We start from the raw sequence: 13566 nt of genomic DNA on the forward strand, positions 1-13566 counted from the left end.
AAAAAAACTGAATGCAGTAAAAAGCTGTCACCTTACAAACCAGCACTTGCTATATTGCATGACTGGAGAAGGACGTCTGGGCAGACCATTCTAAAGTTGACAGTAGTTAACGCAGTTTACGGAAGAAACTTCCGCACATTTAATCCTGAAAACAATGAGCTCGCACACTTGTACACATACACACACACACACACACACACACAACCATACACCCCACAGTTCAGGAATTTTTTTCTCCATTTTACTGATTCAGAAACAGGTTTATAGAGGTGAAGTGACCTGTCCAATAATCACATAGCCAAGAAGCAACAGAGCCTGTAGCCAGACCCAGGCTTTTGGACTCAAATCCCTTAATCTTTCCCCACTCTGCTTCTCAAACACAAAATGAATCCTAGAATGTCAGGCATTTGAGCCATCAGAAACTCTTTACCCTGGGCATAGAATATATAGCCTCCGTCTGGGTGTCTTTGAAATGCTGTTCCCTATAAGCCTGCGGTCTTGAGGATTGTTCATGGCAGGGAGGGACCAGTGGCTTCTAATCCCTACATGACTAAACAGAAGCTTAGTCCATCTGCGATAAACATCCCTTCCAAGGGCCACAGGTGCACACGACAGAGCTAGCGTCTTTGTTTCTGCCTCAGGGCCGAAACCATCATAGAAGCATATCATCCTCCGCTAAGTCAATTAATCCTTCCTTCCTTCCTTTCTAAATTTTCTTACTAATGTTTGACTATGTTCTTATGTGGAGGTGCAATACGCAGCAGCCTGACAATAAGCTGCACAGTAAAATGCACAGGCTGCCTGCATCTACTGAAGTCAGGGAGTAGAGGGAGGGCTTCATTCTTAGTCCTCGAGGGCTGCAAGAGACAAAAGCAGGACCCAGTGCCTCAATGCCACTTTTCCCACCTTCTCTGAACATGGCATCCACACCAGGTCATATGGCACCCGTGGGCTCCCTTGAAAGAAAAGCCATTAAAGCCCCCTTCAAGTACATCCTGTATATAAAGGATAGAAGTGGGGGTCGATGCTAGATTTATTTCGGGGAGTCCCTAGAGGAAAGGGATGAAAATTAAAGGCAACCAGCCTCATAAGGCAGAGCTTCTTGCCAGAGACGTACAACAGAGAAATGAGTTGTCTTCTGGAACAGTGAGCTTGTCATCACTGGAAGCATTCAAGCAGAGGCCGGACCATGCCTCCCTGAGAGTGGTGTATAAGCATATATTTAGGGAGTAGCAGGTCTGGCTAGATAACTGCTAAAATACCCCTTCCAGCAACGGCATTTTTTGTGCCTCCAAGTACGGCCCACTTGTATGCTTTGGGAGATGGGTTCAGACAAAGTGCATCTGTTCCATAATACTTGGCCACAGTACAAGCCTGCTGCCTGGTCACGAAGCATTTCATAGGCAGCTGTTACCACACTTATTTCAGAAATGCGGTGAAAAGGGAATTCAGAGACAGGTGAGGGACCTGCCACCACGTGAGCAGGTGCCAAGAGGCCCCCCAGCTCCAGAGCTGCCCAGGGCCTGGGCCAACACTCTTCTCAACTGGATCTGAACTCAGTGATTTCCAACCCTGAGCAATGATCCCAAGACCCCTGGGAACGCCTTTGAGTTTTCCCCTTCTAGGTTATAAAGTCACACAAACTCAGTATTTGAATAGTCTTTGAAGTCATGGAGTCAAGCTCTCTGGAATCCACAGGAAAGTAATGATTCCTGCTGACTCTGATTGAGAACTAGAAAATGGAATGAGCCCCAGGGAATCCTAAGAAATTCTGTCTGGGCTCAGGGATAAATAGGGCAAAAGTCACAGCCGAGTCTCCTGTCAGCTTGTCCCCAGGAAACACTGAGCCAATCTTTGTGGCGGGAAAAGGCTGAGTTCCAGGAGTGGGGCAAATGTAATAAAGTTTGTTAAGGTTGCAAGCATTTGGAGCAACAGGAGACAATAATGGCACAACTAGGAGCACTCTTTCTCTTGAAAGGTCTTTGCATTTCACAGATGGGGAAGCAGCAGGATCTAGGAGAAAGCAATGAACTGAGAATCAGAAAACCTGGGCCACCACTGACTTACTGTGTGATCTCGGGAGAACGCTTAACCTCTTGGAGCCTCGGTTTCCTCACGAGGATGACAATTTGCGCCCAAGCTTGATTAGAGGATCCATGAGGTGAGGGATGTGAAGCACTTAAACATTAGACAGATGGGAGGTGCTAATATGATCATGCCTGCTTCGTGTGCTTTTCTAAAGCAAGTTGATTTTTTTATTATTCTCCATTTCCAGATGTGGAAATCAGGGCACAGAGATACGAAGGGATGTGGGTCCCGTTCCTTAGTGCCAGGACCGAGAGAAGGGGTCTCCCTACACTGGGAGGGCTCTAGTGCCTCCTCATGGCCTGGCACGTCCTCTCTTTCTGAGACTGACAGGGTTCCATACCTGTCTGGGGCAATACTCCAGACTGGGGAGATTTCCTTCTGTTCAGCTGCGTGAGACACACGTATCCTGGCAGGGAATCAGGTAGATGGCCACTTTCACGTCAACTCGGGAGCCCTGGCACCTACGTCTCTTCTCCACACACTCCCACTGTCCGCCTTCCCCCACCCCCTGCTGTTGGGATGGTCTCTGCTATTGGCCAAAGGCTGCACCCTCCGGTGCTATCTCAGATCAGGAAGTAATCTTTGGTGTCTGTCTGGTTCCCTGCCTCAAGGAAGGTCCCACCATCATCTACACTTTCTAACAGTCCCCAAGGCCTTCTCTCTTCTGCTTCTCCACCAACGTGGCCTCTTCTGCGAAGTTCTCTAACCATGGGTTTCCCCAACATCCCCCCGCCCGCAGGCTCCCCCTCACCATCATCTTCATTTCAGAAAATGAAATAAAAAAGAAATTCGAGTGACTCATCAGTCCACATGGCAGGAGGAGCAGAAGCAGAGAGAGTGAGTCTGTGGGTCCAGATAAGCATGTCTGCAGGCCTCTTGCCTGCTTCCCGTGGTCTGCTGAGCTTCACGAGAGGGAAGATAGAAAAATCCGGGCGATGCCATATTGTCTCCGAGAGCAGCTAGAGTGAAAATGAAGTGTGACTGCCGCCTCCCCAACATGCAGGGCAGCTCCTGCTTCACGGGCTCAAATGTAGCTCAGCGGCGGGCCGCGCAGCCTCAGGACAGATGCTGCCGTGGTGGCCAGCATCGCGGAGCCTCAGCTACCATCCCGGCCCAGGGTTCCCCCAGGCCTCGACGCCACCCTCCCTGATGCCTGGGGCCCACTCCATATCAGGCCCCCTGGGGACACAGCAGTGTCTGCTGGGGACACTGAGCAGGGAGCCAACACGGGGTGACTTCTTGGGAGCCCACCATCAGCCCCGAATTCTACGCCTGTCGGCTGGCTGGAGGCCTGCTAGACGGGGGATCATACCAGGCAGAGTGTGCTTGATGGGGAAGAGTCAGGGTGGGTGGGACTCAGCCTCTCCATCAACAAGAGGTGTTCTGCTCTAATCCGCTTTGCATATGGGCATCTGCCTGAGATTTCACTGGCGGAAAAAAAAAAACAACAAAATGAGAGTCCACTGCGATTACAAACCAAAAAAAGCAAACAACCTTAAAAGCCCCATCAGTCTAGCCCAGTGTTCCTCAAACTTGAACATGCCTCAGATCTCCTGGAGGGCTAGATAAAACACAGATGGCTGGCCCCCTGTCCAAAGTTGCTGATTCAGCATTTCAGGGTGAGGCTGATTCAGCATTTCAGGGTGAGGCTGATAGTCTGTATTTCTAACAAGCTCCTAGGGGACCCCAGTGCTGCTCTTCTGGGGACAAACTTGAAGAACCATGGATCTAGCCCAAATTTTCCCTTCAGAGCCAGGATAGGTGATTCCTCCAAGCTTCCTTAGCAAGTTAGAGATGAGCTAGAATAGCCCCCACTCTCCCACAGGCCCTCCCTGCCTTGTCCAGGCCTTGTGCATCACACCCTGCACCTGCTCCAGCATGACAGGGCCCTGGACACAGAAGGCCAGTCTGGCCTGGGCTCTCGGGCTGCTTTATCCCTGGGACGATGATCAAAGGGGAGCATTCCTAGCCCGGAGCCCATGCTCAGAAGGCCTGTGTCCCGCATTCGGGGAAGTTGCATCATATCCCCAGGTCATCAGGATGCTTCCCGTACTTCACTTATTCAGGCCTTCACTCCTCATTGAGCTTTCCATGACCTCATCCCTTTGTTCTTTCACTCAACACATCCTGATTGAGACTTTCTAGGTGCTGGGTGCTGTCCTACATCCTGAGACACAGAGACTTCTCAACCTGAGAGACGGGTTCCTCTCTGCTCTCAAGGACTTTGCAGTCAGAGTGGAAAAATAAGTCCAATCAAGTTAGTACATCGTGAAGGGGAAAGAAGGGAGTGCGTTGAAAGGTGAATGAAGGAGAGGAGTGGGGAGGGTTTCATCAGGTGGGCAGGATGATGTTAACAGACAAGAGGGATGGGCATGGGGTAGGGAAGACATATTCAGTGTAAGGATTAAACAATGAGAAGTATTTATTGAGTATTTGCTCGCTGTACATCGATCGCTTTCCGTACTTCTTTTATCCTCACAACCATCCCTACAGGAGATGCCATTATTAAATCCTCATTTACAGACGAGGAACCTGGAGCTCGGAGAGGTTATGCAACTTCCCCAAGGCCCCACAGCTACTCAAACTCAGGTTTTCTGACCCAAGAACCTGATCTCTTAACTACTGTACCATCTCACCACTCTCAGCAAGGGAAAGAGACAGCTTGCTCCTGTCTGGAGGGAAGCAAGGAGTAGGTTTCTGGAAGCACTGGACAGGTGTGGGGAGTAGATGGAATGCAGTGGGAGAGGTAAGCTTGGGCTTTGTTTGTTGAGGGGCTTGACTGCCAGGGAGAGGAATTTGAATGCAACTCCGGAGGCTGTGAGGCCACTGAAGGATTTTGAGCCGGAGGTGGGTACACGGCAAAACTGTGTTTAGGAAAATTGCTCTGATAGCAGCGGGCAGATTGGGTTGGAGAAGGGAGATAACTGGTGACCAGAGTCTACTGCAGAATCTCAGAAGTGAAAAAAATGAGGCCTGGCTTGGGGAGGGTGGCAGACGTGGAGGGAGACTCAAAAGAAGATGCTCTTCTTACCACTGTTATTACAAATATTTTTTGACTCCTGACCACAGGCTTTACCTCTATCAACTCATTTAATCCTAATAGCAGCTTGTACATCTGATCTCTGCCCTTCTGATATTTCTTGACCTTCCTTTATCTCCACCCCCGGCAGTTTTCCTATTAGGGGATCCGGGCTTGAGACTTCTTCCTTGAAGACGAATCATGGGCTGAGACAACTCAGGGTCAAGAAGTTATGATCAGTTTCAGAACTATTGATTCTCCTCATCTTCCAGGTGAGGAAGCTGAGGTCTGGAGGGGATCAGTAACTTGTCCCCTCTGACTAGAGGTGGGAAGTCTCCCCCCCACTTTCCTCTTGCTCCTGTTCTCCCGCTTCCTGGGGCCAGGCTGGAGGCCCTGCAGCTGCGGTGGGTGCCAGATGGCATCTCAGTCATGAGGAAGGAGGGCGCCCGAGGACCCTGCGGTCAGCCCCAGGCTGGCAGCCCGTCCCCACATCGCCACTGTGGGCACAGAGACAGTGAGTGAAGGGAGCACGTGGGATAGAGAGGGCGAGAACGCGGTGACTCACGCCCTGTGTAGAGCTGCTCGCAGCTGTTCCGAGGGCATCCCGGCCCGGCTGAGGCAGCTGCCATCCTCACTTTGTCAGTCACTCTTGGCCTAGGCAGCCGCCATGCTAGGAGCAGAGGGGAGGAAGCTGGGCTGTAAATGGGCAGCACTGGGCAGAAGAGCTAGTGCCCACCAGGGAGTTCGGAAACCTCAGCTCCGCTCCCAGCTCTGCTTTTGCTCTTTCCAGCGGTGTGAGCTTGGGTATGACGTCACCTGAACTGCATGAGCCTGACTCCTCTCACGCGTTCATGGGTACATTGGAGAGTGGCCAGTAGGCTAATGCACGGAAGAAAAAATAATAATAAAGCCTCTTGTAAATCTAGAGGGGTTTACACACGTGTTTTAGTCTGTTCAGGCTGCTACAATGAAATACCACAGACTGAGTGGCTTACAAAGAACAGAAATTTATTTCTCACAGTTCTGGAGGGTGGGAAGTCCAAGGTCAAGGTGCCTCCAGCATGGTGGCGTTCTGGTGATGGCCCACTTCCTGGTTCACAGCTGGCACCTTCTCACCTTGTCCTCAGATGGAGGAAGGCACAAGAGAGCTCTCTGGAGCCTCTTTCATAAGGCACTAATCCCATTCCTGAGAGCTTCTCCTTCATGACCTAATCACTTCCCAAAGGCCCTACTTCCTAAAATCACCTTGGGGGTTAGGATTTCAACATATGAATTTTGGTACTATTGTCATTGTGAATGCTAATATTAACATCATTAAACATTCTCAAAGCAAACATGGTGGTAAAATGTTAACATCTCTGCGAAGGGTGTATTTGAACCCTTGGTGCTATTTTTGCAACTCTTCTGTAAACTTAAAATTACTTCAAAATAAAATGTTTTAAAAAATGTTACATTCTCTGTAATTACATTCTCTTTCATTCAGCCAAGTTCACCATGAGGCAGGCAAACGTCAGGAAGATCGCTGCCTCGTAGAGCTGACATCCCAACAGGCAGAGACAAATAGTAATCAGCACAAGAAATACAAAAAGTGTCCTGTTAGAAGGTGTTAAGTCTTACGACGGGTAAAAGTAGGATGGATAACAGAAGAGGGAGCAGATGTCCTAGGTTTGAGGGGGTGGGGAGGGACTTGCAGGCTGATGTATCAATAGTCAAGGTGGGCCTGACTGAGCAGACTCCAGGAGGGAGGGAGAGGAGGGGATTAACCAAGCAGATATCTGGGAAGAGCCTGTCAGGGGCACGCAGCCAGGAGGCCAGCATGGCTGGGGCAGCGTGGTCAGGCTGCGGCCACGGAGGGTCATAGGAGACTAGGTCAGAGGGTCACTGTGCAGCCACGTCCGGTGGGGCCTTGAAGGCTATTTGGAAGCCCTGGGATTTCTCTCTGAAAGAAATGGGACACCAAGGCAGGGTTTTCAGCAGAGAAGTGACAGAATCCAATGCACATCCTGCAAGGGTTATTCTGAAAATATAGCAAGGAGCACAAGGGTAGAAGCAGGGAGACCAGGTAGGAGGCGACGGCAACAGTCCAGAGGGATGGCTGCAGGGGGTGCAAAGTGAGGAGATTTGGGATCTGTATTTTAAAAGTGGAGCCAACGCAAGTTCCTCGACCCAAATTCAATTTCTAAGTCCGCTTCCAGCCCGCAAACCCTTTGACTGCACTAGAATTCCATCATCACCTCCACAAAGTCCCCTGCCCAAGCGTGGAGAGAGAGACACCGGGCTACTTTTTAAAAATAGATACAACTCTTTCAAGGGTCCTGTTTCTCTACATGATTTTGTTTTCCCCTTTTCTTTCTTTCTTTTCTTTTTTGTCTTAACTGAAATGTAGTTGATGTACAATATTATATAACTTACAGGTATACAATACAGTGATTCACAACTTTTAAAGGTTATACTCCATTTATAGTTATTATAAAACATTGGCTATATTTCCCATGTTGTACAATATAGGCTGGTAGCTTATTTTATACCTAATAGTTTGTACCTGTTAATCCCCTACCCCTATATTGCCCCTCCCCCCTCCCTCTCCCCGCGGGTAACCACTGGTTTGTTCTCTATAGATATAGAGAGTCTGCTTATTTTTAGTTATATTCACTAGTTTGTTGTATTTTTTAGATTCCAATAGTTTGTACTTTCCACTCCCCCACTCCAGTAAGGTCCCTCCCTCCCTCCCTCCACTGGTTTGTTGTCTACAACTGTGAGTCTGCTTCTTTTCTGTTATATTCACTAGTATGTCATATTTTTCAGATTCCACATATGAGTGATATCACACAGTATTTGTCTTTCTCTGTCTGACTTATTTCACTTAGCATAATACCCTCCAGGTCCACCCACGTTGCTGCAAATGGCAAAATTTCATTCTTTTTTATGGCTGAGTAGTATTTCATTGTGTGTGTGTATATATATATGTGTGTATTTATATACCACATCTTCTTTATACATTCATCTCTTGATGGACACTTAGGTTGCTTCCATGTCTTGGCAACCATAAATAATGCTGCTATGAACACTGGGGTGCACATATCTTTTTGAATTAGTGTTTTTGTTTTTCAACATGATTATTAAGCCTACGTGGAAGTTGTGACTCCCATTCCATGGCCCAAGGTTTCTGGGATGATGTTTACTCAGTCCTATTCTGTGCCCAAGTATAAGTATGGTGTGAAAGAAAACAAAAGAAAAGTCTGTCTTTCCCTCAATCGGAGGAACTGACAAACCCAGAGGCCAATCCAGAGGACAATGGAGAGGCTGGAAGTGTCCATAAAAGAGAAGTCTGAGTAAGAAGGTACCCTCCGTATGAAGTGTCTGGTCCCTTAAGGACAAACTCCATCCTTGTCACTGTACCACACTAAGACAAACGTGCATGATCTGTCATCTAGACAATCCCTGTAATCTGCTACCTGGTCTCCTGACCCAGCAATCCCCTCTCAACCCACCCTCTGCATTGCCACCAGACGCATGGTCCCCAAGCAAAATGAGGATGGCTCCTCCTGCTCTTGCCCTGTCCTTGCACCCCAGTATCTATGTTGGGCCCCAACTTTAAGGACTCTCCTCCTTAAAAACCACCCGCTGCTCTCCCAGGTGCCCTGTCCATGGAGGAGGACATTCAGTTGGGGCAGGAGGCTGAGTTCGATCTGGAGGCACTGCATTCTCTTGACCTCAGTTCCACCTCAGCACTTACAGCGCGATGCAGCCTTCTTCACTTCCTGCCCTAATTGCCGTGCAGTGTTACTGTGGGCTGTTAAACAGCTGCCACCTTCCACCCCAGACCTGGATGCCATCCAAGGGCAGGTGAAAATATTCCTCTCTTCACATAAATTGTCAGAGGAGCTTTCTGGAAGAAACATGCTCAGAAAATGTGCAGCGTCACTGGGGCCCATCCACCGGTTTTGACCTGTCCCCATTCATTGCCTTGTTCTTTGGAATTGGTCACCCTGTTGGCCTTTCCTCCCCCAACCACGCCCTTTTGTGCTTCCTTTTTAAAGTCTGTGGGTGAGGCTAAGAGTTCTGGCCTAGAATCATGGAAGAGCACAAAACGCTTCAGCGGTAGGGACCTCAGAAGCCACCCATTCTTCTCCTTTCCCCCCGCCCACCCCCGACACAAACGTGATTTACATCCCCAATACAGGAGGCATATAAAGGCAAAGTGCCTTTGGTTGAAGAGCGGTTAGGGGGGCCCAGTTTACTTGCCCCCCTCCTCCCTCCTTCAGTGGTGCAGAGACCAAGCTACCAAACCCGTAAGCCCCTAATTTGTTCAAAACTTTTCGTTTTACAAATGACGATCATTGAGGCCTAGAGGCTTATCCCAATTCACTCAGTGAGTCAAAAGAAGAGGCAGGATTAGGACCCGGATTTCCCCCTGCTCAGCTGATGTCGTTTAAAGAGCTCGGGCTTTATAGGTCCCGGTGCAAAGAGTTCCATGTGTCGACTTCGAGCCCTGGGAAGGCCGTGGCAGCTGTGTGCTGGAGTCGCCCCCTGCCCACACCTCCTAGAGCCAACGTTGCACATCTCCTCCCACCTCTATTTTCAATGAGTTCATGTTGAAAGCTTGAAATTGGCCATGGTGAGAAACTGGCAAATACTACAAATCAGGGCTTCCCCTCTCCCTCCCCCCAAGAGCTGATTATTAAAAACCACTGGTTTGGACATATTCAGTCTCCTTTACCAGGTCCTGAAATAGACCTTCTTATGGAATGTGACGCTTGTTTCTCAGTCTTTAAAGACTTCCAGGGAATAGTCATGAAATGTGAACACTCAAGGAGAACTTTGGGATGGTCTTTATCCAGAGATGACAGGCTTAAGTGCCTGAAGAACCAGTTGAGAAAGTAAATGAGCCAAGCAGCTCAGTGGAAGAAAATAAATACAGAATGGTGAGGAATGTGGTGAAAAAATCCCAAAGTGTTTAAATCAACAACAACAATGGTGTAGAGTTTGCTAGGGCTGCCATAACAAAATTATAGACTGGGTGGCTTAGACTAATTTACTGTCAAGGTGTTGGTAGGGTTGGTTCCTTCTGAGGGCTGTGAGGGAAGGATCTGCTCCAGGCCTCTGTCCTTGGCTTGTGGACAGCAGTCTTCAAGTTCACATGGCATTCTTCTTGTATGCATGTCTGTTTAATAAGGACACCAGTCGTATTCGATCCCATTTTAATTCGATTCTCTCTGTGAAGACCCCCATCTCCAAAGAAGGTCACATTCTGAGATGCTAAGAGTTAGGACTGCAACATATGAATTTGGGGGGAAACACAATTCAATCCATAATATACGGGCAGGAAAAAAACAAATTTGAAGGTCAGATCTGACCTGCTGACTGTTCCGGTTAGAGTGCATTGTCTAAATTGGGCAGGTATGGAAACTAAAGCACTGAGGGACGCAAGTGGCTCTCCAAAGGTCACAGGTGGAAAAAGGCAGAGGCAGGCCTCCAGCCAAGGGTCTTTCTTATCTTCTTATTACCTCCTCTGACCTGAGGCTATTTCACGCTGTGTGTCATCTTGACACCCTTGGAGAGCCTGTAAGCAGCCTGAGGGTAGAGATGTATCTGGTGCCCGTTTCCAAACTCCCCACAGCTTATAGCATGGGTGAAACACACAGGAGACACTCAGAAAACCCAAGTTGAGCTTTATCAACCTCAATTCTCTGTCCTTAGCAGAGGCTCCAGCTGCTTTGGAGCTCGAGGTTAACTGCTGGCTCCTGCACCATTGGTTGGCCTTAGATGCTTTGAGGCCTCTGTTTTTCATTAATGCTTTCTTACTACAGTACAACAAAGTGAGGTCAGAGGGGACAGGCAGTGGGACTTCAGGATCCTCCCACTCTTGTTGATAGTAAGAGCAAGAAGAGTCAGACAATTTGGTCCAAATCCTAGACCTACTAGAACAAACATCTGCTATAGGGCAATCACTTATTAAAACTCTCTGAGCCCTGTCTTTCTTATCTGAAAATTGGGAACTAAAAATATTTAGCTCACTCAATAACTCATTCATGTGGTCCTTCAACCAGCATCTTGGGGGGTGTTCAATGTGCTAAGAACCGCGCTGTGGACTAGGTTTGTAGTGAAAAGAGACATGGCCTCTGTCCTCATGAAGCTTGCACTTTAATAAGGAAAACGGATTGGTGTCTAATGTTATACTCTGTGGCAAAGCATGATAGAGGAAGAACTGTTGACTGAAGCAACAGGGGACGGGAAAACCTTGGCAAACTTGGGCCAGGCTGAATCTTGAAGGCAAAAAGTTATCCAGGCGACCAGTGGTGTGAGTAGGGGCTAGTGTGGTTGAGGCAGCAGAGGGATTCAAAAAAAAAAAAAAAAAAATGTGCTGGACCGAAATGTTCCCTTGTCCAAAAACCTAGACGAGAGGGAGCCAAGTGGTGAGGATTAATGAGATAATGAGACAATGTACATGGAAAATGTTATCACATAGTGCATGGCACATACTAGGTGCTCATGAAATGCCACTTGTCCTTTTCTTTTAACAACATACCTATAGATTTTGTCTTCTCAAACCCAAGACCAGAGATGTAAGCTTAAGGTGAAAAAAATATACTTTAGTAATAAGGCTTCAAATGACTGAAGTCCATGTTCTGATTTATGATATTCTAATCAAGGCACAGTTTTTTATTGGAAAAACCCATATTTCAGTTTTCAGATACATGGAAGAACATTTTTGAAAAAAATATATATATACATTTGTTTTTGAATTTTTTTAGTATGAAACAACTGCTCTTCCTTGTCCACACAGGAACGTACTACATTCTGACTTCAGATTTGAGTGAACACGAATGCTATTGTTTGTTCTGTAATCTCTAATGATCTCCACCCACCTTTCCCTCTTTGACCATTCTAGGCTTTTTCACACCAGGATTCTTAGCTCAACTGGACCCTGGACTGCAGAAGCTTCGTGAAGCATCAGACTGCAGGGAACCCACTGAGAGCTCTGTTAATAAAACCAAGAATGAGAGCACAAACCTCCAATGCATCTGTGTTTTAATTTTCTTGGAGTTTCTTCATAAACTATGTGCCACCAGAAAATAAGTCCCCTCTTTTTTCAAAGTAATTTTGGCTTATATTGTACAAATTAATATTACCATCTTGACTGATTCATAGTCTGGTAACAGAATACCAGTGTGAATAGGGACATGAGGGGGCAGAAAAATCAGGAAAGGATTTGTTAGGCAATTAGTATTTTTTTTTTTAAAGATATTCACACCAGGACTGAAGATAGTCCTCCCTTCCCCTTTCCCTTCTTCCTTCCTTCTTTCCTTCTCTCTTTTTTTTTTTAAATAAAAAAAAATGTCTATTTGTCCAGGACTTTGCCAATGATAACACACATCCTCATTTTTTTCTTCCCAGCATACTGTAAGGAAGGTAGTTCTTATTTTTATCATTGTTCTCATTTTGCAGTAACTTTGACTGTTGGGCTCAGCATTCTATCTCCATTGCTTAGTGCAGTGCCTGACACGTCCAAGGAGCTCAAAAAACAGTTGGTTTTTCATTAAATTGAAGCCCATGCCCTCTATCCCTTTTATTGCCTCAAGAGTTGATGCTGAAGTGATGACTTGTTGAGTGATAATAAGCAGCTGGTGCCCAAGAAGGTGACAAACTAAAATCCTATGTGAGACCCAAGATTAAGAAACTGACAGATAGCTGTGCCAGAGCAGCAAACACAACATCCACAAGAGCGTAGAGATTTATTCCACATGCAAGTGTCACCACTGCGGTGAGGGGAGTGGGGTAAGGAGGCTGGTGGGACAACCCCCGACTTCCATTCTTGCATCTTCCTTTCCCTAAAGACGTCATTACAGGATGCTGGAGCTTTGAGGGTTTCCTATAATTTGCTCTAAAAAAATTCACTGGGTTTTTCCAATCTGTTAGTACTTCCTCCTTAAAGCTTTAGCTTCTCAAATTGGTAAGCATTTAATTTCAGTTACAAAATTAGTTGCTTGTTGGTATCACATATTAAACTGATCATTTACCCGAGAACAACCTGTTATAATTTACACAGCATTTTCACAAGACAACCATTTTATAAAGAAAGAAGATCAGGAAAGTTAAGTGTTTAGCCCTAGATCATGTAGCTAGTAATTTGTAACACCAAATCTAGACCTTTTAACTCAAGGTGCTCAAGTCATTCCATTATGACATTGCCAATGTGACATTGGTACTTGTCTACCAAACAATCCATGAAAATAATGGGCTGTAAGGGAATCAGCGAAGCCTGCTTGCTCCTACTCAGGACCCTTCCTTTATTCACTATGAATTCTACCAACACAGCCCACTCTTTGATTCTCTCTCTGAAGTCTTTCTTTAGACTGTGTCCAGTTCCTGACCCTAATGCCACTTTTAAGTCCCTGTTGTATCCCATTTGGGTTTCTCCTAACTGGTCTCCCTGCTGTTACCTCCCATCAGCGTCT

Source organism: Balaenoptera borealis (genome assembly GCF_965194805.1).
Source record: "Balaenoptera borealis genome assembly, chromosome: 5".
Taxonomy (NCBI): Eukaryota; Metazoa; Chordata; class Mammalia; order Artiodactyla; family Balaenopteridae; genus Balaenoptera; species Balaenoptera borealis.